We start from the raw sequence: 25448 nt of genomic DNA on the forward strand, positions 1-25448 counted from the left end.
TTATATTACCCAAACGTCCAGGTGTATGTGTTCCATGGATGGGTTCTCCCCTTCGGCCTTGGTGATGGGACTCAGGATGCTCAGAGAGGAGCCAAAGACAGCCCAGTACTGCTCGTTGCCCTCATATGAGTTGGCGTAGCCACTGTCAATGGGCAAACATCCCACAGGTTCACAGCAGGCCTGGTAAGGAAACGGGGAGACTGGTGTGATTGTATTGTGTTCCCAGCTGAGTGAAACTCCAACTTGATATTTATGTGTGGGTTGGTATTAATGGTCAATGTAGTAGCATCAGACAAATGGCTTCCTTGTATTAAGTTACTTAGCAATAGTACTTGGCAATATGGAAATAAGATGTAGCTACTACTGTTGCCAAGTAGAGACATTGCCCTCAGACAGTACTTTGGGTGAACTGAAAGCAGGAAGGGGTAATGGTTCTGTGCTGGTCAGCTGATGATCTGTGTTGTATGCCATGGGCTGAGAAGGAGAAACCCTCTGTCAGGGAGGAGCCACCAAAACAAATGCTGTGGTCAAAGAATGGTTAGCTTGAGACACAACAAGCCTTTGAGTGTTCTGCAAATGATGCTTGAGTTTCTTCCTGCTCTCAGAGGAGATAATGCACATGGGGTTTGTGGTTGTTGGCAGCCAAATGGGTGCCCTAGGAGGGTAGTAGTGGAGGAGGAGGTGATTTCACAGAGATAACCTTGGCCAAACTTTTACTACTGGACTTAGGAGACCTGGGGATGCTCTGGCACTGATATAACCATTACCCACTGGACTTTGGCAGGAATAATTTGTGTTGTTCAAGTCTACTCCAAGCATTGTCCCAGCACTGTGGTAAACCTGGAGAAACAGTGTTCCACTGGAGGGCTGATTTCTGCAGTGACAGGAGCCATGGGTCAGTCAACAAGGAGGTCACCAGAGAATGAGTCACCAAGGAACCTCTTGGATTGTTGAACTGCAGCATGTTCTGGTTGGTTACTGGAACTGTCATGGGCTTGGCAAATTTGGTAGCTGGAACTGCAGAGTGGTAGTGCTTGAACACAACAACATCCTCGCTGGATTTGCAGTATTTGTCCTCCATCAGCAGGATCTGGTTGATAGAGGCATTAGGTTCTGGGCTGTCACAGCTGTTAAAACCTTCCTTTCTTAATTTCTCAATGTTATCTGTGTTGATCCAACTCTTATGGAGTTCACTGTGCTCCGTGTACTTCAGAAGCACCTTGTCCATCTTGGTGCTAGCAAACTGGAACAGTTTGTTTGAATGGTGGGAAATTATCAATGCATTCTCACAGTCCCACAGGACACTTAGTGGGCTTTTTCATCAACCCTAATGTCTATTTGGTGAACATCACCTGCCAGTTCCATTCATCCATGATCCCTGTTCAGTAGAGATCTTCGTGCTATGAAAAGACTTGTTTTTTAATTTCCAAAAATTAAAAAAGAAAACCATTTTTTACAAACCACTGTCTTTAAAAGTTTTATGTACTTGTACCTGTACATAAACTGCAACCACCTACTGCTTGCTAACCAGTAGACTTGATCCTTCAAACAATGTCTGTTAATAAGGAATGCTGTGTATAATTGGGCTCCTGGTAATGCATCCAGAGCCCACATGTGGGCATAGCCCTGCTTCACTTATAACATGGTCACTGCACAGTCACATAATGGCTGCACAGGGCTCGTCTATCCTCTTTCTTGTAAAATGGGCTTGGATCTTCCCAGTTTTCCTGCTGGTACAAAACAGAAGATCTTGCTTGATTCCTGTCCTCACTGTAGTCCCATCCTGCATGCCTTTTTGTTCATGTGAGTCCCACAATCACCTTTTGGGGGATCAAAATGAGTAACTTTAATGAGCTACTCCCCCACTGTTTCCTTCAAAGAGACCAAAGTCATATTGCAGTTACCAGCTTGGAATTGCCAGATCTACCATTGCTGCAGCTCAAGAAGGTGCAACTAAGGGCCAAACTGGACATGATTTTTTTAAAGAGTTGGGGCCCAGTTCCCCAAACCTGCTTCTGTCTCCCCACAGCCACACAGCAGCTGCAGAGAACAACTGTTTATAAATAAAGGAGAGCCCAGACAGGCTCATAACACTGCCACAGTGAGAGCAAGATCTCCTGTCTCCCCTCCCCAAGCTATCTTCCAGTGCTGAAACAGCACTGGGAAGAGTTTAAACCACAGTTTGTTGCACAAGCTCTGGTTACTCTGTTAGATAGGCTTAACGGACAGCAGTTTGTAAATCCCATTTGGCCTGCTCTTTGCCTCTTTTCCCAGCTCCCAGAAGAATCTCTGGATACTATCACCACGCTCCCATGCATTGGGCTACTGGCAAAATTTCACTAGGTATACTGTTGGTCAACTACTGGAAAACCAGTGTCATGTAGAGGATTAGACTGTTGGATGACAATCTGGAAGACTCGGGTTTGAGTCTTCACTCTACCTATGCTTGCCAACTCTACCTTGGGAAATTCCTGGAGATTTGGGTTTGATATCTGGAGAGGGAGAAGCTTGGGGAGAAGCTCAGCAGGGATGTAATGTCAGAGTCCACCCTTGGATGCTGCCATTTTCTCCAGTCAAACTGATGTCTGTAGTCTGGAGATCAGTTTTAATTCCAGGAGAACTCCAGGTGCCACCAGGAAGCTGACAACCCTAACTGTACCATGGAAACTCACTGGGTATCCTTGGGCCATTCACTCAGTCTAACCTACATCACAGGGTTGGTGTTGTGAGGATGAAATGAAGGAGTGGAGAATGGCACTGTAAGTTGCTTTGTGTCCCCATTGTGAGGAAAAGTGGGACATGAGTGTATAAAAATAAAAAAGACTGCAGTAAATGGGAGTGGAAGAGGGAGGGAGAGAAACCTAGGGCAGGAAAACGTTCCTCCTCCCTCTTGGCTCATGATCGTCAGTCTGTTCCCCCTCTGAACTCCTGACCATTTAAACCCTGGAAATCTTTGATAGCCCTCACAGATACCCACTTCATCAGCCATCCTTTTCCCCTGGGGCTCAGGATGCCATGCATACAGCGGTATTTATGCTACTGCTGGAAGAAATATTCAACTTTGTTCCTACAACTTTGACTTGCACAAAAACAAATTATTTAACTTGAAACTCATTTATTCCAGCTGAACTGCCAGACTAACAGATGAATATTTATTCATCTTGAATAAATATTATACAGGATGTAGTCATTTAAAAAGAGTCAGTTTTTGGAGTATCTAAAAAGTCTGGCACCCAACAATCTCATCTTAATTTGATGTGTTAACAAGAAGATAACAGTATTTAGCCAAAAGTACTCTTTCAGACAGCAGGGTAGCTCTTTTAGTATACTTTTATATTCTCAAGACTAGAAAATTGACCTTAGCCCCAGGAAAGAAAGAAAAAACAGCCCCAGCTGCACCCCTTGGTCTCCCTCAGGGCAAATCCATAGAAAAAGGTCTCTCTGATGCTGGAGAAGGAGAAGCAAAACAAACAAACAAACAAAATTCATACATCAGTGTTATCCAGTTTCTAGGGTTGCCATACCCCCCCCCCCCCGCCAGGGGCAGAGGACCCCCCGCTTTGGGCTCCCTTCTCCTGGCTTAAGGTTACCAGGTCCCTCTTCACCACCAACAGGAGGTTTTTGGGGTGGAGCCTGAGGAGGGGAGGGACTTCAATGCCATAGAGTCCAATTGCCAAAGTGGCCGTTTTCTCCAGGTGAACTGATCTCTATCAGCTGGAGATCAGGTGTAATAGCAGGAGATCTCCAACTAGTACCTGGAGGTTGGCAACCTTACCCTGGCGCCATCCAGCTGGCCAACAGGGAACTTACTAGGCATAAAATGTGGCCTAGGCCTCAACATCACTGGCCTGGAAGTGGCATTATCACACAGGCGATGACGGGGAGATGCTCTGCTATTTGGCAAAACTCTATGGTAAAAACAGCTTCTACCATAGAGTTTTTGTCCAAATATCTGTCTCCCTCATTGTCGTTGATGTGATGATATCACTTCTGGAAGTTATGACATTACACAGAAGACTCGAGGCCTAGGCCTCATTTTAAGCCTGGTAAGATCCCCCATCCCACTCCCCTGCCGGTGGCCAGTAGGGACCTGGCAACCCTACCTGTTTCCCGTGTTTTCAGTGGGTCTGGTTCAGCGAGGCTGTAATGCTTTTTTCAAGAATTCCCAACGAATGTGACTTAAGTATCAATTCCAAGCCATTTCAGTCAGCTCCTTTTGATAAAATATAATTTGTGCTATGAATAGACTCTTCAGCTCTAGCATACGAACAACATAAGATAATTTGGGAATTGCACCATTTGAATTCTTTAGCTATTTTACCACGCTAAGGTTAGACCAGAGGATACTTTTAAAAAAAAACTCATCTCACATGAAAAGCAATTCACTATGGCAGATATACTTAATACAAAACTATAACTTCTTCTGAATTCTTTTTTATTTTAAATATCACAGTGACCCAATTGTGCGTGGTGAAGGTGGACATATTTTTCTGTACATTCACTGGAGACCAAAAATGCAATCTTGTCATAGTTTACTTCAAATTAACTTCACCTCTCAAAAACATAATGTAGAATGTCAGCTTCATCTTTTCTTTTGCAAATGTTTTTCACACAACAGGAATTAATTGCTTCAAGATAATTGTTTCCTTCATCTTCAGAATGAAGATGTGTAGACTCGCAGACATGTTCTTAAAACAATAATAATAGAAGCTTCTATCTTTTTCTTCCTAGATCTGTGCCCTTCATACCCACTCAGAACCAGCTGTTAATCCTTTCCAATTTTAATAGTCTTTTTTTAGGTTTATCAATGCAAAAATATAAGTAACTCAACAATGAAAATTTAATATAATATGTTTAAAACTCGCCCCCAGTCTCCATGCATCAGTTTTCACAACAAGTCAAAACATAAAAACGTAAAGATGGCAATTGTGAGCAATAATCATTCATATCCATGGTCAAATCAAATGCCCTGGGAATGTTTGAAAATACTTTATTCCTCATACAATGTACTAACAGATCCAACAACACGTTCCAGTTCTGCCCCATTCACATCAATGAAGCAGATTCACCTGCTCATTCTTTTTCATGCTCCCTTCTGCCTCCTACACTGAAATTACCTCTGTTCATTCATTAATTTCATTTATTACAATCCAGGATCAGCCAACACCAACATAAGAGCACAAGCTAAACACAAAATATATAAAAACAATAAAATAATAAAAATTCTTACCTTTGTTAAACCCTAATTTTGGTGATACAAAGTGGTCAATAAAAAGATTGAAGCATCTGCTTCCTTATCAACTGAGTCAAAGCACAAAATTTGGCCACCTTAAGAGTGGTTTCATTAAGGCCATCCACAAAAAGACAGGACATATAGAATTTATCAGATCTACCTGGAAACTTGGATAAAACATGAGTAATATATAGGGAACAAATACCCTTATAAAACAAACTGTGCAAGCTCATAAGCTTGTAATTCAGTACCAATTGCCTGCTTTTAATGACACAATTCCTGACTCTATTTTAAGAAGAACATTAGAAATACAGAGCAGTACACCAAATATAGATCTGACAAATTTAGATTGAATTACTTCCAGGACACTGAAGTATTTAGAGGGGCAGATCTATACAGTGTACAAAAGTTGAGGTAACATCTTGCCATGAAAGATTTTAATATATATGTGACTTTCCTTTCAAAAAACAATCTCAGGGTGGCAGATGCTATTCGTTGAGTGCTCTCAGTAACATGGGTCATCTCAGCCCTCCACAGACTAGTTGATTGGAAGACTTCACACAAATACTTGATCTTCACCTGATCTATATCATGCCTATCTATCTGCCATCTACGTTTAACATATTTCTTGGTAAAAACTAAGATTTTAGCCTTTTGATAATTAATTGCTACCTGCTCCTCCTTCCAAAATGCTGCAAGAGCCCAAAGGGCTCTTCTGAGCCTTACTTCAAAACAAAATAAAATAGCAGTATCGTCTGCATGTAACAATGCAAGATGGATCTGTTCGCTAATTTAGGCAGATGGAAGTTTTGGATTAGACAAGGTTTGTAGCATGTAGTTTATATAGAAATTGAATAGCAAAGGAGCCAAACTACAACCCTGCTTCACACCCCTCTTGACAGGGACCCTACAGGATAAATGGTCTTGTTGGTTACATCTTACTGTCAGAAAGTGATTTTCATGCAGTGAGTAATAAGCACAAGTAGCCTTTGTTCTAGTGAGGATGCATCTATTTTTGCCCATAATCTATCCCATGCAATATTGTCAAAATCAACCTATGAAGGCACATGCAATACAATTAAAAAGGTAATGATACATATGTGAAAGCCTCTGTGCATGTTGCAGTTCTTGTTGGACTATGGATTCTTTACAAAGCAAATAGAGATGAACCAAAAAAAATCGACTTTTTCTTTCATTGTTATCAAAACAGCTACTTGCTTAATGGATTACAGTGGGGTTTACAGATCAAAATGTAAATTGCTGGGAACAAGATATTGGAAGAATTCACGGTAGGGGGAGGATAAAAATGGCATGAAGGTCTAACAATAGAGTCTTGCTGCACCTTGAAGACCAACAAATTTATGTGGCATAAGTTAGCGTGCTGCAACAGTCTAACATGGTTAATCCTCTTAAAAGATATGAGGTGATAAAAACCTTCAGTGTCTTTATTGTGTGGCACTTTCCACTTCCCTGAGCAGTAAGAAGTCTAGAGATAGCTGTAGAAACATGTATTTTCTTTTGGATAAGAAAGAATGCTGAAGATGTATGGTGTGTTTTGGAATATCTAATGATGCCAACAAAGTTTGCAATGACCAGGTTTAGAGTTTGGTGTCTCATAATCCTCACCTTCCATTTGTGGCAAGTATTGCATCATAATCAGAGCTGGAAAAAATTTCAGAGGGTAGCTGTGCTGATCCACAGTAGAACAACTAGATTCGAGTCCAGTAACACCTTAGAGACCAACAGGATTGGGGGGGGGATATAAGCTTTTGAGAGTCAAAGCTCTGATGAATGGTGCTTTGACTCTCAAAAGCTTATACTCCAAAAATCTTGTTTGTCTCTAAGGTGCTACAGGATTTGAATCTAGCTGCAGAGCTGGGAAAGAGCTCCATATTTTTCAGCTACACTTCCACCATTCACTCATCAGTTTGTGATAGTAGTAGCAGCAGTGGCAGGGATGGATATCTCTCCTGAGGCCTCTCTGGAAGGCCTCCCTCCCTTTATGGTGCTATGGTAGCATCCCAGCATCAGGGATCCTGAGACACATAATTTTCCTAGAATGCCTTAGTGCCACCATGGAAATTGTGCCACCATGGAAATTATATGCCCCAAGACTTCTAAGGTCAGGAATCCTGGGACACATTTGTGGTATTCTTGGGGCCAAACTAGATGAGATGGCATCCCAGAGTTTGCCCCAGTGATGTGCCACCATTATGTAGAGTGACTTCCCACTGGTGAACTCCTTTTAACAGCACCATGGGGGTTCAATTCTGGTTGTATCAATATGCACACTCACATATACACCATACACATCATCATCTGCTAGCAAGAGGAGGAAACTTGCTTCTCCTTTCCAGAGAAAACATAATTTATACATGAAATAGGTAAAGAACCTGTGTCTCAATTACTGAAAAACATATTACTAGGCAATTTGATCCCTGGAAACACTTGGAGAGGTTTTCTAGTAAGTGGACAATTTCACAGTTATATCAGACTCAAATTATGTCAGGTTTCATTATTGCTCTTCATGGGTAATAGAATCGATAATTTATGGCAAAATAATATTAATCCAGATTTATGGCAAAATAGTATTAATCCAGTATTAATCCAGATCAAGACACAACACTGGTAACCCCCACCCCCTGGGGGTCTAAGAGCACAAGGGTATTACCTACTTCAAACTAAGACTCTCTTAAAGACTTCTCACAAAAACTGCAGAACAGCAGCAAGGAGGGATTACAGCTGCCACCTTCCCATCCTAAGTAGCTTTAAAGATTAGCACTAATATTTATGACACTAGATGTTACCATGGCAAGCTTAACAAAAACCTTCAACAGGAAATCACTTGTAAAACCTGTGCATTTATGAGCAGTTATGGTTTTCACCTTAGTGAATTTTATCATTTCATTTTCTGAGTATAAGCCTTTTTTAATCCTATTAGTAACCTTTTCAGCAAAGCAGTGATTCCCAAGCACATTTTTACCCGTTTACTACCATGTTAGAGCTCTGCTCACTCTAAAAGAGATTATTGTGAAGTAAGAAGTTACATGCACTTCATCTAGGATGGCATTTTAAGACCAATACAAATGGGTGCTACAGGTTATGGAAGCAGCATTTGCTATACATGCCCATGACCTCAACAGCTGTCCTTAGAGCAAAAGCATGCTAGGTTGGTAACCAAGTGGGACTGGAGTTAGTAGAAAAACATATCTGCTTGCAAAGAGGGGGAGGGGGTCTGCAATTTCTGAGGATATTCCACTCGAGCTGTACCTCTGACCCACCTTTTCTTCTGTCACTGGGATGCTATATAAAAAGGGGTGAAATGGGAAAGACCTGTTGTATGAATGGACAACAGTTCACAGTTCTTTCAAACTAAACTGTTTTACATTTTTAACTCAAGTGCAACAATGCTGATGTTTCCCCCTGCTGGACTGAGGACAGGAGGTCTCCTTTAATAGCAGGAGACCTCCCTCCCTCCACAAGCACCTAATCTGGCCATTTAATGTGTACTTCCACAGCTCTCAATGCTACTTCTATATTCTATAAAAGAAATCACAAACCATTTTATGAGGCAATCCTATGCAGAGGTATTCTAATGACTCCACTGGAAGGACCCTTCTATATAGCAGTGTCTACCTGATGCTTCTGTAAAATAGAGAGATATTGCATTAACTAGACACTGGTATATAGAAGGATGCTATAGTTTGGATGAAATGGCACAACTTTATTGATTGCCACAGCAAGGCATTGGCAGGGCATTATCCTTCCATTGACCTCCCACCACTGCAGGCCAATGCCCAACTCCCTGCCCACATGCTGGGAGCAACTTGAGATGGCAGTTCTGGGACACACAAGGACAGCAGCCAGCTGTGTGGTCCCCTGCCACTTGGAGAGAGGCCCTCCTGACAGCCCATGGCAAGGCATGCATTGGAGGAGGCCCCCTTGGAGTAGGAGGCCCCCTTGGAGGAGGCCCCCCGACAGCCCAGAGTTGGGCTCGTCCCTGGCAGCCCTCCATCTTGGCATGTCCCTTTCCGGCCTCCCCCAAAATCCCTTATTGGGATCCTCCATGTTGGGAAAAGGGGGCACGCAGGCTGGCTTTTCACCCCAATATTGTATCCGGCCCCGATGCCAAACCTCCAAAGTTGTGACGAACCAACAAACAACAACATAATACACTGCAGTGGGTGGGTGGGACAATTGGAAGCCAACTGAAGAGCTTGGGCCGGCGAGGCCTCCCTATATACCAGGGAGCCGGACCTGAGTGAAAACAGCCCGGGTCCGTCTTCAGGGAGGCCCCCCCACTGGGAGCCTCGGGCCTCCCTGAAGATGGGCCCGTTTGAATCGAGGCTCCCAGCTCAACGGGCGGTCACATGGCTTCACACACAGTGTCGGGCTCACTCCCGCCAAATCACAAAAAGCCTTCAAAAGTCCCGCACATGCTCCCGTGCTCGCCTTTCCCAGGAATAAGAAATCATCAAGGTAATGAGTGACATTTGGAAAGCCAGCCCTGTCTTTAACCACCCACTCGAGGAAGGTGTTAACTTTTCAAAAGCAGCGCAGGCTAGCAAAGCCCCAAAAGGGGCGAAGAGTCGGAGGCTTGAGATCCCCCCTTTTTCTCTACCCCCTCCTGTTTGTTTTTCTGTGGGGGGGCTGCTGCCATTTGGCATTGGGGCCGCTTTGTTCGGGGCAGCTTGGGGAGCAAGCCTTGGCCCTCCCTCCCTGGCTCAAGGGGTTTGGTTGACCCCCCTTTTTTCCCATGTGGAGGGCAATTTTCCCACACACACACACACACACACCACCACCATTGGAAGGGGAGTTTTGAGGGCCTGTCCCTTCTGAAGCAGGAAGCTGGGCGCCAAAAGGGGGCTGGAGCAGGCACGGCCTGAAACAAATAGCTGAAATCACTACACATAGGTTGTCTCGCAGGCGGGGTGATCACTGCTGAAGGGCTTTGTCCTGGCTGGAATCACCTTCCCGAGGCCTGTCTCACTGTATATTTTTGTTGCTGAAATCAAGCTGAAATCACTGCTATACCTTTTGTGCGTGGCTCCCCTGAGGAATTTTTGCTGTGTCTGAAATCACGCTGAGATCACAGTGCAAGGCACCCAGCACCATGCTGCCCAGAAAGGCGGCAAGAAGCCCTCGAAGACTGCTACTTCCAAGAGGCTTCCCGGAGGGATCCATCCCCTCCTCGCACCCGGGGCTGGGATGGCGGGCCAAGGAAGTCTTGGGAAGCATTGGCCCCCAAGGTTAGAAGGCCTCTTGGTGAGTCTTCAGGTGGTGCGGCAACATCATCCTTGGCGCCTGACCAGGCATTCCAAGGGCTTACCAAGATGGTTGAGCAGTTGGTCAGTGATGTTAGCCAATTAAAGGCTCAATCTTTGGGGGCATCTGCTGCTGGCTCAGCAGGGGGCCAGGACTTGGCATCCAAGGGCAAGGTGCAGGGGGTGCAGTGCAGGAAGATCCAGCGGTCCCAGTAGTCCCAGTAGCCCCAAGCGAGTCTCGATCAAGGGAGAGGAATAAACAATGGCGCAAGAAGGGCAGCAAGAAATGGCAACAGCGCAGGAAGAAGGAGAAGAGGTCTAGTGGTGGAGCAGACAGCAAGGGACCATCAGGTGAGTTCTCGTCTGAGGAAGAATCTGATAGCGCGCCTGATGGGTATTGAAGGACACATGCAGATCTGCTTGGCCTACCAGCTTGGGTGTGGCACAGAAGGCTAGAAGATGAGTCAGATGGTGAAAGTAGAGTGAAGGCTGTGTGGGAGCCGCAGTCCAAGGGGAAGAGGCGGAAAGTGGAGTCCACATACAAGCAGAAAGAGAATCCTCCTGGGCTGCATCTTCCTCTCAAGGTGTGGGAGAAGATCCTAGAGGGTTATGTTGATATATTTACCCTCATTAAGCCGGAATCAGTTAAGGGGAGGAGTGCCAGCTCAGCCAATAGGGAACCAAAAGCCGAGTCTGGTGAGAGATCTCTTAGGAGTTGGCTCAAGGGCTTTGGGGTGTATGCTGGTGTCGTGACCATGGCATATCCAAAGTGAGAGTGGCACCTTTGGAATTATGCCTCATATATTGAAAGGGTGGCCTAATTAGCAGGGGAGGTGGCCACCCTTGAGCATGACGAGGAATTCAGGAAGAGGGCTTCATATGACGCTAAGACATGCTGGGAGCTGGTAAACCACAATATCAGGCAAATGGGGCTCTAGGAGAAAGGCTGCTATGAGAGTCTATTGGGAATTCAATAAGGGTTCCTGTGCTCGGTCCAAGTGCAAGTATGACCATATTTGTGAGCTATGTGCAGCCATCATTCAAAGGTGTCCTGTTCTAGGTCCCAGGGTGGCTTGCAACCCTTTCGCGGTGGCCAGCCCCCTGCAAGAAAGGATGGGGAGGCCGGCGGAACCTCAGAAGATGGTAAATGGTTTGTCCCTCCTAGGGGGCCTGGCAAATAACTCCAATTAATCTAAGGGCCCTGCGGGCATGGGTTCCCAGGTACCCATCTAGGGAGGCTGCCAAATACATATGGGAGGGTTTTACACAGGGGTTTAGGATACCATTTGTGGGCCCAAGAGTTGCTATGGACGCGGTCAATTTGAAGTCAGCTTGGGAAATGCCTGAAGTGGTAGAGAAAAAGGTCAGAAAGGAATATGCAGTGGGGTGAGTGGCGGCCCCCTTTTGGGCACCTCCGCTACCCAATCTTAGAGTGTCTCCACTGGGGGTTGTTCCAAAGAAATCCCCAGGGGAATTTCGCCTCATCCACCACCTTTCCTACCCTCGCGGGGCCTTGGTGAATGAGGTGATACCGCCTGAATATTGTTCTGTGCAGTATGCCTTGTTTGCTCAAGTGGTCCACTGCCCACAAGCCAAGGGTGACATCCAATCGGCGTTCCACCTCCTCCTGGTGCACCCAGATGATTTTTGTTTATTGGGTTTTAGAGTGGGTAATGACTGGTATAAGGCCATACCAGTAGGGTGGCCTGCGCTGAAATGGGGTGGCCTGAGTGAAAACACCCCATGTCCGGCTTCAGGGAGGCCAGCTGAGGGGCAGTGGACAGGTCTGTTAATTGGTGGGCAATTGCCTGCCATTAACAGTCATCTGGCATACCTAGCACTTCAGCTGAAAGTGTGGATGCAACAGAAAAAAATACAAAATAAGCGTTGCTGCAGGAACAGCCTTACCGTCTAGGTGAAACTACAGAAAAAGCCCTACACTCCCTGACCACCTTACTATCCACAACAGAAACACAGAGAGAATGGTTTCAGTAGAAGATATAACTTTACAGGCAGGATCTCATGGGAGAAAGTTGCACGTGTGAATATTGTAAACAAGCCATATTTGTGCCCTTCAGGAATAAACAGAGGTTTGTTGTATCATCGGAATTAATCTAGGCACACTTTGACAACCCAGAAATATCACTGCTGGTTTTTAGTCTAGTTGAACACATGAGGCTGCCTTGAACCTGGGACCTTCTGTGTGTCAAGCAGATGCTCTACCACCAATCCATGGCCCCTGTCCCACAGCCCCATCTACTTTCTTATTCCAAAAATGGTCAATATATTCAGTGTCAATGGAAAAACAAACCTCCAGTAGAAGTGGGCACAAAATTAAAACATGGCTCCTGCAAACTGGGCCAGTTTTCCTACACACATTCCCCTGGATCCTGTTAGGGGAAAAAAAACTAGTAAAGGAATGGGGAGTGCTACATACATGTTTCCCTGAGCTTCAAGGCCCTACACATGGCTGTACATCTGCAGTGCTTGTCTGATTTTCAGTACTAAAACCTTTCTGCCTAGAACTTCAAGCATTCTGCTTCTGGACTTCTTTTTCACCCACGAATTATTTTGTCTAGGGGCCTTAATCTTGATACATTTGTAAATGATATTGCATTTGTCTGCAAAAGAAACTATTAATATTACACTCCATATAGCACCTGCTATAAAGTGAATGCACATTACAATTTACAGACTTTGAAAGCTTCTGATCTTAAAACCCATCATTTCAGGGTCAATCCTAATAAACCAAAACCCCAAAGTGCGATATCTATCCATAACTAGCCTAATAAATCTTATGCCTTAAACCTGTGTTCCATTGGGAGGGGGGACACCTTCAAAACCCTTATAGGAAACAAAAATAAAATTTCTGGGTTGGTTTTTGGTTGCTGTCTTCAAAGCCTTTCAAATCCCTTGTTTCACTGTAAAGTGAACATGCATTGGCTCTTTCTTACAAACAGATGCATATGTGTTCGCTGTAACATGTGAATAAAGCTATTGTTGCCTTCTATTTGCCCTGTTTCATTTTATCCCCTGGTTTGCTGTGGGTTTTTCCAAGCCTGACTTGGTGCAATCTTTTTGGAAAAATCACAGTCAAGTGCCTTCAGACACTGTGTGGATGAGAAGATATACATTTTTTGCACCATTTTCCTTGCCTTAGCTCCAGGCAGCCCATTCCTGAAGGGGGGGCAGTTAGGCAGCAGCTGGGAGTGGCACAGCCACGCCACCTCCACCGAGACTTCCTGGCCAGAAAAAAAGAAAAATAACCACAGGTAAAATACAACCGTCGAAAACATGCCCCACAGACTTTAGTAAGGCTACACCTCGCTATTTTGCTGGTGTAGCCCTGCTGCAGTGTGGAGGCCGTTCCCAGGGCAAAAGAGGTTCGGAAGCTGCCTAAAGGCAGCTTCGCCCCTCAGGAATACCCCAGGAATACCTCACAGGGCTGGTGTAAGTCGCCCTACACCAGTACCTGTGCCAGTTTGCATGGTGCAAGTGGCATGGACGCTGGCGTAGGGGTCATGCCGGCTCCTATAGGCATTCGGTTTCCCCTTCAGGGTTGCTCCACAGCAATGCAGAGACTTCTTCCTTGTGAGATTCAATGTCTGGCCATCTGCAATTCTGTACGGGAGATTTCAAAATCTACCTCATTCTGCTAGGACTTGCCCGTGGGAGGAGTGGCATTGAAACTATCGCACACATGCTTTTTTACTGTTTTTACTATGCAGAAACTAGATCCAAATGTTTAAGTCCCATCTTGCCAAACAAGAAAGGACTTTCTGATTCTGCTAAGGTGTCCTTTCTCCTGAATAATATATAGTATAACAGTGAAAGTGGCCAAATTCCTGCAGAGTGTTATAAAAGTGTAGTTTGATAAAACTCAGAGGTGAAGGCTGTTCTATAACCGTAAAAGTTTGGCTTATGATATATTTTTATTGTCTGACTTGTATATTTTACATCATTAAAGGTTTGGGTATTGGTGACTGCAAGCTGAGTTACCATTTCTACCCATTCACCCATACACAGAAGCCCCTTTTTAAAAAAAAAATCAGAATTTGCTCAATTGCTATAATGTTTTAATAATCTATTGTCGTGATCTCCTAGCTTCCTGCTTTCATTTTTGAAAGTATTTCTCTAGCCATTTTTGTTCTGGAGTTATTCTGGTGAAGTCAGAATCTTTCCCTTACTATCTCTGCAAAAAAAAGAAAGAAAGAAAGAAAGCTGGGAATTAGGAGATTGCAGTTGCGAGGGTCTTTCTTTCCTTTCTGAGCCCTCACAAATTTTCTTCTGTTACCAAACTGCGAGGGGTTTTTAATATTTCTTTAACCCCACAGCTTGTCACCTTTGTGCGAGGAGAAAGTTTCCCTTTCCTTCCCCTGGGTGTAACGGAGAGGCTTAGAGGCTGAAACGGATTTTATAATAATTAATATAAATTGAAGTTTATTATTTACAGAGAGGTAGTCAGACTGATTGGTTTTTCTTCAAGACAGGCACAAAGCTTAGCTGGTCCCGGGCAGTTCAAATCTGAAATGGTTACAGGCACAGTACTTAGATCTCAGTACAGTGCCTTCAGTAAAATACTCAGATGTTGTTCAATACATTCATATACTCAGTGTGGACTCAGTTTACCCTTGCGCACACAATACCAGAGCGTGGAGGTTTATCCACAACCTTTCCCAATCCATAGATGTGCCCACCTCCTGTGGAAAACAAATCTTTCTCTCCAAACCACTGAATCAGGAGTCTCCCTATTTCAGGAGCAGCCTCCCACTCCGTGACCACAATCGTCCCCTTGTCACCACTCAGGTTTGGTTTAGACACGCTAGGTAATATAGGAACACACAGGTTCTTAGAGTCTGCACAGTTCAGGAGCTCAGAGTTCATGGATCAAGAACTCTCCCTTTTGGAAGGCCGCCTTTACGAGGAACTTCGATCGCACTATATTTCCCCCCTTTTAATATACAAATCCAATGCCTCCGTGACTGGCATAATGCCATTTTTACTAAGCGATAGGGACCCCAAGGCTACATTGTCAGTGGCAAGATTTGTTTCAGTCCTTATATCCCTCCAACACTAGATATATGCTGCTCAAGATCAATGGATCAAGGAGCTTCTAAGGGATAAAAGGAAGGAAAGGAAAGGAAGGATCAAGAACTCCTCTCTCCTTCCAAAAAGGCTCCTGTCAGCTCTCCAGACTCTGCCCACTGCCTGCTGGCATTGGCTGACAGTTCCTAAGTCTCAGGGTTTACCTTTTTTTTTTTTAACCCAGTATCCGTCACAGCAGCAACAGATGATAATAATGTTATGATGTTATAGCATTCAAGTAATTGCTGGTTTTCAAAAAAAAACAATGGAGGGGATGGTGATTGTTTTTTTTAAAATAAATTTTTATTAAATTTTATAACATAAAACATTAAACAAAAAAACAAATACAATAAGAAATATTACAAAAAATATATAACAAAAGATAATACAAAAGAGTATCTATATATAATTGTTAATAAATTTGTAGTTACAAAACTATTAAGACCAAAAGATACCCCTTCGACCCTCCACCCACCTTAAAAATGTGACCCATCACCCGACTTCCGAAGAAGTGTCCTAACAGTTTTAAAAGTATCTATCAACAATAAAATATAAAGATATTAAGACTAGTTTCTATAACTCACTAATTAAAGTAGTAAAATCCATTTTTGCCAGTTTATCCCAATATGTGATGGCCTTTGCCCGTGTTTTTTTAAATTCTTCCATATCTTTTCCGTGTAGGAATTCGGTTAATTTGGCCATCCTCATACACATCCATAATTTCTCTCTCCAGTCACTGATTGAAGGTTTATTCACTTGCTTGCAAGCTTTAGCTATTACAATTCTTGCAGCAGCAAAACTATATTGACAGAGGGGATGGTGATTGTGGTAGACTTTAGCAAAAATAAGCCTGTGGAAGAAATTGCTGTGTAGGCTCTCCATTGCCACAGCAAATGCCTCTGCATTCTCAATAGCAATGAAAGCTACACAGAGAGTTGTCTCTGCGTGGATACAGCCATTGTAAAAGATAGCTGTCTGTACAATGGTGGTGGAGTCAATCCAATGTCATGCACTTTAAGTCTTTTTGAGGTTTTGTCTTTTCCCAAGTGTTCTCACACTGTTGAAAGTGACTGATAACGGATATTCACAAATCACATGTTCACAAACATGTGGGGACCCACTCACCACACTTCCAGAGTGCAATACCAGTTCAAGTCCACAGGAAATCACAAGTGCCAGACAGTGGGAAAGGCCATTTTTGACCATACATCAGTGGTAGTTCAAAATTAGTACAACAGGAAATATTTATTCAGTTGGAGCCTTTCTATATTTATATCATTGCTCCTGACGACGACATCCCAAGCATCCTAAAAAGTGAAATGAAATTGGTAGCTAATCCCCATGGAAAGTAGATAACTTAAGGATACAGCACCTTAGCACAATGGAAGGGAATCAGTGATGAATGAGAATCAGCTTCTATTCACATGGTAGAACCTCCAGACACAAGCAACAACAACATCTCAAGAACAACCACCTTTCTCATTGTTCCCTCTATTGTTGTTTTCCTTAAGGACAGGCATGTCATTGCAATCAGTTCCAAAAAAACACATCTGGCTTCCCCAGAACTTTCAATCAAATCAACATTTGCATTATAAAGTGCCCTTTGTGCAAGCATCCCAGGGCACTGAACAAAGTCACAGTAAAAATAAATTGAATCAAATATTAATAAGCAAAGCAAAACAAATACATTGCTCAGTGTTTTTTTTTTTTTTAAATAAAAGGAACGGCATTCTGCATTTCTAATAACAACAGGGAATTGAGTCCCACAGCTATGGATCAAAGTAAATAAAGATGTGCTCTCCTGGTACCTACATAAAATAAAATGCAGGCAAAAAGAGCAACCTGGTAAACAGGCCAGTAGAATATTGTCTTAATCCATGGATCTCAATTGTGAAGCTGTTAAAATAACACTCAGTTGTGCCGGCAATCTCTTTGCCATTTTTAATAAGCCATTATGTTCCAATTAGCTCATCAGAGGAGTTTAAAAAATCATTTCTAAATCTAGAGTACTGAATCACCAGATACTGAATCACCAATTTACTTGCCTTCATAAGTTCACAAGTTCACAAGGTTGGAAGAGACCACAAGGGCCAACCAGTCCAAGTCCCTGCCATGCAGGATCCTACAATCAAAGCACTCCCGACAGATGGCCATCCAGCCTCTGCTTAAAGACCTCCAAAGACGGGGACTCCACCACCCTCTGAGGCAGCACATTCCACCGTTGAACAGCCCTCACAGTCAGAAAGTTCTTCCTAACATTTAGGTGGAATCGCTTTTCTCTTAGTTTAAATCCATTACTCCGTGTCCTAGTCTCTGGAGCAACAGAGAACAAGCTAGTTCCCTCATCAACATGACATCCCTTCAAATATTTAAACATGGCTATCGTGTCACTCCTTAACTTTCTCTTCTCCAGACTAAACAAACCCAGCTCCTTAAGTCTCTCCTCATAGGGCATGGATTCCAGACCTTTAACCATTCTGGTCGCCCTCCTCTTGGCACGTTCCAACTTGTTAACATCCTTCTTAAATTGTGGAGCCCAAAACTGGACACCGTATTCCAAGTGAGGTCTGACCAATGCAGAATACAGTGGTAGTATTGCTTCCTTTCTAGACACAATACTCCTATTGATGCAGCCCAGAATTGCATTGGCCTTCTTAGCCATCATATCACACTGTTGACTCATGTTCAGTTTGTGGTACAAGACTCCCAGATGTCTTTCCCAAGTACTGTTGTCAAGCCAACTCTCTCCCATCCTGTACCTGTGCCTTATTTTGTTTCTGCCTAGGTGAAGTATCTTACACTTCTCCCTATTGAAATCCATTTTATTGCTTAAGGCCCAGCTCTCCAGTCTATCAAGGTCATTCTGAACTCTGACCATGTCCTCTGGGGTATTAACTACCCCTCCCAACTTGGTGTCATCTGCAAATTTGATTAGCATATGCTCTATTCCATCATCCAAGTCATTTATAAAAATATTAAATAGTACTGGTCCCAGGACAGACCCCTGTGGCACCCCACTGGTCACTCCTCTCCAGGATGAAGTTGTGCCATTAATGAGCACCCTTTGGGTTCGGTTGGTCAACCAATTACCAATCCACCTAACAGTAGCAGTATCCAGCCCACATTTTACTAGCTTTGTTTCAAGAAGATCATGGGGGACTTTATCAAAGGCTTTACTGAGATCAAGGCACACTACATCTACAGCATTCCCTTTATCTACCATACTTGTCACTCTTTCAAAAAAAGATATGAGATTAGTTTGGCATGACCTGTTTTTGAGAAACCCATGTTGACTGTCAGTGATCACGGCATTTCTTTCTAAGTGCTTACACTTTATTTAATTTAAACCCATTATTGTGAATCCCACCCTCTGCTGTCAACAGGAACAGCTCCCTGCCCTCTTCTAAGTGACAGCCCTTCAAATACTTAGAGAACAATCATGTCCCCCCCCCCCTCAACCTCCTCTTCTCCAGACGAAACATTTCCAACTCCCTCAGCCTTTCCTCATAGGGCTTTTGTCTCCAGGCCCCAGATCATCTTCAGCACTCTCCTCGGCACACGCACCATTCTGTCCACATCCTTTTTGAAGTGAGGCCTCCAGAACTGCACACAATACTCCAGGTGCGGCCTGACCAATGCAGTGTACAGCAGATCTATGGTATGTTATGCCTCTGTTGATACACCCCAAGATCGTATTAGCTTTTTTTTGTCGCTGCATCACACCTGCTGCTCATATTTAACTTACAGTCCACCTGTACCCCAAGATCTTGTTTACACACACTGCTACCCAGAAGTGTATCCCCCATCCAGTATGCATGGCCCTCATTTTATTAACCAGGTATAGAACTCGGCACTTATCCTTGTTGAATTGCATCTTGTTCACATCCGCCCACTTTTCCAGTATGTTCAGATCTTGTTGAATTCTATCTCCATGACTGGATCTCCCTTCTCATTAAATGGCAGCCATTAGGAGGATTAAAATTTAGATTGGGGCTGAAGTGCTGAACAATAGCAGGTTTAAACCATGCTCATGTGCCCTGTCCCCACTGTAAATTGTCTCGAGGGGGGGCTAGTGGTCACAGCTATGTCAAATGTGTATTTCTCCTTTTTGTGGTCAATATGTTTAGACTGCTATTCATCCTAAGCATGGGTACAACACCTCCAGAAATAAGCACTTGCACATCACACACAGATACCAATGGAAATGTTTGACAACTACTGGATTACAAGCAATGCATTTCAGTGTCAAAATGTGTGTGGAGGAGGAGGTGAAATGGTAGAAAGTGACATTTCATTGAGCAAAGTGGCAGTGGAAAAAACTTTGCACAGCCTCAGGCAGTCTGGCGAGAACTTAATAGCTAACAGCTTTCAATTTACCATGTAATAGAACAAGGAGCTTCTGTGCTGCAGCACAGGATGGGAGCCTGCTACCACTGTAGTTCTGGATAAAGGCAAGAAGTCCCTACTGTGACACTTGGGAACTTTTCAAGGCATCTTCCTCCCAGACAAACAACTTTGTACTCAGCAACTCTTGTAATCTTTCAGTCAAATAAACTTCATCTTCTATTAGTGTGCCCCGAGGAAGCATCAGAAAGACCCAAAAAAGTCCTCCTTTTTATTGTGTCCTTTTTTTTTAACCCTCCCTCATCCATTCATTTTCATGGTTAGGAAGATTCATTGACTTTAGAGAATGCAGCCAGCTGTACAAAGCAAACACCACCTCCTGACACTTCAAAAGCATGATATTCCATTGTGCACCTGCCAGGGATGGCACAACAAACATGGTAAGCAACATGAGGGGCTGAAATGTGCCATGCTTATTTTGTGCTGCTAAACGTAAACTGAAAATATTTTCAATTAGAAGAATATATTAGAAGCAGGCAGACTTCCCTGAAAAACAGATCTTCCTCGTGCTATGTGCCACCATGGGAAAGTGCCCCAATGTGACGCTGTCAGGCCACTTGGGGCTCAACTAGACGTGTGACACAAGCCGGATCAGAGGGGTCTCCAAGAGCAGCACAGCAGGATTTAGCTTACAAGTGCTCCACAGGCGGAGGAGGGACTTCAGGCTTCTCTCCCTCATCATTTTTCCAAGCCAAAATGGGCATGAGTAGGGCCTATTTTCCCCTCTGGGGAGCACCACATGCTGCAGTCAGTAGACGTTGAGCCCCACAACAGGGCAAAGAGGGCAGCTTGGGAAGACATCACAGGCGGGAAGGCTGAAGCCCTACTTCACCACATACACACCATTGCTCACAAGCTGAATCGGACCCCACAGCACTTGGGAATGTTAATTCTCTGATGTTACTTGTGACATGAGTTAGGTTGGGGGATCCCCAGCCAAACTTATGTCATACTTTTCATTTAGTTGAACCCTTGAGGCAACAAGGAAATTCAAAAGACTTGGCCAGTGTTCTGCAAGAACCAAGGATTCCCAGAATCATGTTCAATATGGGGGGGGGGGGGAGAGAGAGAGATATCAGCAAACAAGCCTAATGAAATCCTTTCCATATCAAAGTAGGACTAGTGAAAATCACTAGTTTACACAGATCAGTTAAGAGAGGACACAGTCTGTCCAAAGTTTAATATTCGACTGTCTTGTTTATTTCAATGGAAGAGATAAATATGTGCTTACAGCTACCCCACTTAAATCAATGACACATTCACTTGAGCAAGGGTGGTGTAGTAATAAACCTGTCAGACTAGATAATGGGAGACCCAGTCACTCGACTCTCTCAGCCTAACCAACCTCACAGGGTTGTTATTGTGTAGATAAAATGGTGGAAAGGAAATGATGTAAGTTGCTTTGGGTCTGCACAGGGGAGAAAACCAGGGTATAAAAATCTAAATAAACTTAACTTTAGTTGAATTACACTCATAGCTTCCAGTCTCTCACACCTGTCTTTTCCTCAAGAGTCCCTAATTTCAGCAGTAACAGGTTTTTCTATCCAATATTTCTGAGTATTATTTGTCTGTACCTTGTTTCCCTTCCTTTGTTTAACTAAGTAACATTCAAAGATCTGTTGGGAGTCAGGGAAAATGCTACCTGTCAATCTCACCAGTTCTATAATGCTGCTTCCTTACATATATTTTTTTAAAACCCACACACATACACACACACACACAACTATTGAAGGTTTGTATGGGAGAATTCATTAAAACAATAAAACAAAAGCTAGTTAGAAACAAAAAATAACACGGATTTGCAAAGGAAATCATTTGAAATGGTTATTGTGAATCAAAATATTCTTTGAAGTATAACAAAGCTGCCGGGACCAAGACTGAAGAAACGCCATCTGTGCTGTGTGTGAAGCAAAACACAATGGAGAGGCAATTTGCAGTCCCAAATGTACTAAACGCTGATTTGAATCAATTTGTTCCTATACAAATCATTATGGATGTCCCCCTGCTTTTGTGTACTGAATGAGCAATTTTGTGAAAGCACCTGTAGCCACTTAGTACTAGAGCCATTACGATTATCCACTGGTTAAGATTCATTTAAACTTATAAACCTAAAGCCTGCAAGGACAATTTATCAGCCTAGCCTGAAGCTGCTTGACGAATGGCTCCTGGCAAAGGTCAAATGCCTTTGAGCACTGACATCAGGTCATGTCCAATTGATAGGGAAGGGAAGGCTCTCTTGTCCTTAAAATAATCAGATATTAATGTAAAAAACAGTTGGCTGTCTACTTCTCCCTTTTTCTCTGCCATATCATGGGCTAGAAGCATTGTTTGATTGAGCAAGTGTCAGTAAAGGGGTTCAGGGAAGTATTCCCCAGACATGCTTCGATCAAGATGTATAGTTCCCATTGCTATACGTGAAATGAAAAAGAAACCAGTTGAGATGCATACTAGATTTTTAAAAGTCTGCTTGCCATTAGGGGTGTGCATATCAATATGCCAAGTTTAAAAAACCAAAAAAAATGGGCGCCAAAAAAGCAGACCTCAAATAATGCCAACTTTATTTGGCATTATTAGGGACTGCTATGGCCCCACTGCCATTTTTTTAGCCTCTCCCCAGCGAGCTCCCAGCCCATAGTTTCCTTCGGTCTCCTTCTGCGCGGCAGCAGAGCTTGAAGGGAAGAAGGGGGGAAGGGAGGGGGAGCCTTGTGGGAGGAGGAGCCCCACCTTCAGTCTGCTTTTGCACAGCCTGCTGCCATGGTGAAGCAAACTGAGGATGGGGCTGGATGCAGAATGGAAGGCTGGGCTTGCTCCAAGCCCAGCCTTCATCTCTGTACCATATATTTCAAATTCGGGTATATTAATCCAAATTTTTCAAAAACTCTGGGAAAAGCTGGATTAAGTATTTGGCTTTTTCCATGTTTTTCTAAAATTTCTGGATCTAATAAACCTGAACCTGAAAAATACCAAAAAAAAAAAATTGGTGCACACTCCTAATGTGAGCACACAGGGACATTTCCCACTCTAAGAGGTGTTCTTTTCTTCTAGTGTCATTAAAAGTGAATTGCATTTGCACACAAGCTGGTACGTAAGCATGTGAAAACCACCCGGTGCACCTGGTCGGATTTTGCACTCGGTCTCAACTATTTCCCCTCCTCACTACTGCTCGCATGGCACATGCCATTGGTCCATGGAGGTCCCATGATCCCTGCACAACTTTTTCTCTCTTCCCTTTTTCACCAGTGGAAAAGCTGGTTGGATCCAAGCCAATACAGGTGAAAACATTTTTTTCCATGTCCCCCAAATAAATATGCCCCTACCTAAGCCTAGAAGCAGGAAGTTGGAAGCTGGATCACAGCCACTAACTTTAATGATGATCACTCTAGAGTAAGATGATTGACTTGCTCCCTTTGGCTGTAACCGTGAACCCAATTAAACTGCTTAAATCTCATTTACTTCAATGAACCGATCAGCCCAGATTGTGTGCACAATGATAGCCATTGCATGTAAAATATTCTCATTTTCCCACAATCCATTTTTATGCTTTGCCATGTTTCAAACAAACGTCAGATTTATCTACTCATTATTGTCGAAGGCTTTCACGGTCAGAGTTCATTGGTTCTTGTAGGTTATCCGGGCTGTGTAACCGTGGTCTTGGTATTTTCTTTCCTGACGTTTCGCCAGCAGCTGTGGCAGGCATCTTAAGAGGAGTAACACTGAAGGACAGTGTCTCTCAGTGTCAAGTGTGTAGGAAGAGTAATATATAGTCAGAAAGGGGGGTTGAGCTGAATCATTGTCCTGCAAAAAGTATCAAAGGTAATGTGCTAATCATTGTCCTGTAAGTATCAAGATAATGTGCTAATGAGGGTGTGGTATGGAATCCCCCTGAAGGCAAGCGGGGGGGGGCGAATTTTCCCCCGAACTCCGGATCCCCCCCCCCCGAATTTCAGGGATCCGAAGTGGGGGAGTTTGGACTTCGGCACGGGCCGAATTTTGCCGAAGCCGAACTATACCGAATTTTTTTTTTCAACAGCCCTAGTCAGGAAAGAAAATACCAAGACCACGGTTACACAGCCCAGATAACCTACAAGAACCAACTACTCATTATTGTTCATTATTTCAGCGCAGCAATGGTCAAAGCAGCAGTTCAAACCAGCCTGGCCCACCCAGGCTGTGCTGTGCCAAAATTGAGCTTGGAGCACTTCCGTCTTGTCATCAAGCTGGCCCTTTTTGGAGCAGCGAACATAAGAAGAAAATGAACACCACCACCCATCTCCAATATTCTGACAGAAGGAAAATGATTTGAACTTGACTTAGTGGAATTTTTGATCATCTCCATGGCCAACTTGAATAAAAAATTTTAAAATAAACAGCTAGCTGGGGCTGAACTTTAATAAAACTACAGTTCTGGTACTCTTTCTGTTCATGCTTGATGCTTCTGTGATCAATCTGCCTGGGAAAAAATCCCAATGTATACATTACTTAAAGCAATATGGGATGGGAGCAACTTCCTCATGCACTGGTCCCATGCCATTCCACTGTATCAGCAAAATGGAAGCACACAAGTTGGCCAAACATCTAGGGATGTATTAACTAATCAAAACCTGAACCAAAAATGCCATGCTCATTAATAAAGTTGTAACACAGAGATGCTGCTACCAGAGGAATTACAGTGATAGTTCTGTATTTCAAGAGTGTTGTTTATACCAATCGCATTGCTGACCAGTAGAGGGCTTTGATTTTATATAAGCAGGACCACTAGTTTGCTTCCTACTCTGTGCTTTCTGATACTGTGCCCAGTAGGCACAGGAGCAAATATTTTCTTGCACACTCTACAGGTAGGCAGCACTACAAACAAAAGGAGGGATGTTAACCCTCCCCTATTGGTAGGGTTGCCAACCTCCAGATGGCACCTGCAGTTCTCCTGGAGAAAAACGGCTGCTTTGGAGGGTAGATTCTATGGCATTATACCTCCCTGGGGTCTCCCCCCCCCCCCCACCAATCCTGCCCAGGCTCCACTCCCAAATCTCCAGGACTTTCTCAACCTACCCACTAGAGGCAAAGCAGTATCTGCTATGCCACCTTTTCTCAATAGCAGTGTTCATAGCAATCAGCGACAAGGGAAGAGTCAGAGAGATTGAAATAAAGATCTGAGATCTCTTAATGTTGTTTATTTTCCTTCAGGGCAGCCATGGGGTAATTTAGAAAGGGGCCACATCAGCAGGGAAGGGAGGTGTCACTGCGATCTCCTGCATTATGTCAGCAATAAAAATCATACACACAGCCTTAGAAGGGGAAAGGATTTTTCCCAATGGATTAAATTAAGCTGTTAGGTTTACACCTGAAGGTTCAGTGGTGGGGAGAGTGCCCTAAGCATAATAATATTACAGAATTCTTTCCCCTCATTTCTGATTCTAATCATGCTGTCATGAGTCAGCCTGCAGAGATCCCCTCTGACGAAGGGG

At 43.7% G+C, this 25448-nt stretch overlaps 1 pseudogene; it reads right to left on the reverse strand.

Annotated features, from left to right (window-relative positions):
- Window positions 1-1373, reverse strand: LOC130473204 (myocyte-specific enhancer factor 2D homolog; annotated as a pseudogene).
- Window positions 1374-25448: the final 24075 nt, after the last annotated feature.

This window comes from Euleptes europaea, chromosome 2, assembly GCF_029931775.1.
Source record: "Euleptes europaea isolate rEulEur1 chromosome 2, rEulEur1.hap1, whole genome shotgun sequence".
Classification (NCBI taxonomy): Eukaryota; Metazoa; Chordata; class Lepidosauria; order Squamata; family Sphaerodactylidae; genus Euleptes; species Euleptes europaea.